The sequence below is a fragment of the Gopherus flavomarginatus genome, chromosome 3 (genome assembly GCF_025201925.1).
Source record: "Gopherus flavomarginatus isolate rGopFla2 chromosome 3, rGopFla2.mat.asm, whole genome shotgun sequence".
NCBI classification, from domain to species: Eukaryota; Metazoa; Chordata; order Testudines; family Testudinidae; genus Gopherus; species Gopherus flavomarginatus.
The window spans coordinates 265,427,978-265,429,520 of NC_066619.1; the positions used below are offsets into that span (position 1 = coordinate 265,427,978).

The 1,543-nt window shown below is 51.8% G+C and overlaps 1 pseudogene; it reads right to left on the minus strand.

Moving 5' to 3' along the window:
• Positions 1-579: 579 nt before the first annotated feature.
• On the minus strand, positions 580-1,056 carry LOC127047402 (succinate dehydrogenase assembly factor 2, mitochondrial-like; annotated as a pseudogene).
• Positions 1,057-1,543: the final 487 nt, after the last annotated feature.

Consider the following 1,543-nt stretch of genomic DNA (forward strand, 5'->3'; position numbering starts at 1 on the left):
CCACCCTAAGGCAACTTCACCACTGATCCATGGGATGAAGCTGCGCCCCGGTCCCAAGACCCCGGAGGACCCCAGGAACTGAGTTTGGACCCCAATCTAACCAAGGGCTGAGCTCCAGGCATCGCTTCAAACACTCTCGTATTCCTGTGAAAGGCCAGCGAGAGGATTCGTGTGTTCAGAATTGGGCACGTGCGTAATGTGCTGGGCCAAAACCATGGCGCTGAACTCTGCCATTTAGAATCATCTCTACTCTTTTTTTTTTAATGCTATCACCTTCTATTTCTCTTGCACCAAGATGCTCTATAAACTATATACATACAGTGCCACTGAAATGCAGCCACTTCTGAGGTGGACTGTTGCACCCGTACAACAGTGGCACAAATCCACGTAGAAAATCCCACAGTCAGAGATAGTGCTTGAAACTTTATTCAGTGGGGTCTGGAAACCTGGGTAGCAGCAACCACCAAGTGGAGGATTCCAGGAGCCAGGACCACAGCACTGCAGGCTGCCAAATAGGTCTAGGCACCTCAGCCTCTGCTGCTAGGGATGAGAAGAGGATCCTGGAGCAGACAGGGTACCTCACCATGAGGGCTCGAAGAGGTACTCCAGGTCCGGCTGCCGCAGCCTCTGCTCCTTGGTGAACTCTCTCAGCATCACCATGACATCATTCTCAAACACCTCCGGGGTGGGCTTTGCTTTTGTTGCCCAGTAGTCAATATCCCAGTTGTTGCTGGGCTCATTGATCAGACCGCCATAGAGGTTCAGCTGCCACTCGGTCATGCTGTTCAGATTCTCCTTTGCAAAGAGGCTGAGCAGCAGACAGCTCTCCACATGCCTCGCTTCCTGCTCTCGTACAGGAGCCAGGCTCTCTTGGCCTGCAGGGGCTTGCTGGGGCATTCCTGCCAGGGGGGCAAGGAGACCTCCAGCAGGTCCTTCCACGAGTCGGCCGGGGAGCCCTCCCTGATAGCCATGTCAGACGAGGAGCAAGCTCGGGTGGGAGGCGCGGAGATCACATCAGGGGAGGGACAGGAACCAAAGCCCCATTGCCGTCACCATCCCGCTTCCTGGGCCTGGCCTCTCTACTCCAGCCTCCCCCGCTCTCTCATCTCTACTTTCCATAGGCAGGAAGATCAGCCTAACAGACAAGAGTCGGGATTAAGACATAAATACTTACTTCGTTATCCTACCAAGCATGAGCAATGCTCCCTACTGCCACTCTAGCCCCATCCCCTTAGATTGGAACTTGGGCACATTCGTTCCATTAGAAACCAAAATGTTTTGTGCTTCATCTCAACCCAGAGGTGAATTTTCCAAAAAAGTTTGAGCAAACAATGTATGCAGTACCATCGAGGTACATGGCAGTACACAATTGCTGTACATGTTTATTATTTACACTGGAGGAGATTTCCCAAGGCACAAAGGGCAGTTGGGCTGGGCACTGGCTCTCATTTAAAATGAAGGGTAGTTAAGCAGTTAATTGTCTTTTGTGTCTCCGCATTCCCTCACAGTGCCCAAAAGTGTGCTAGGTGTTTACATTCAAAGA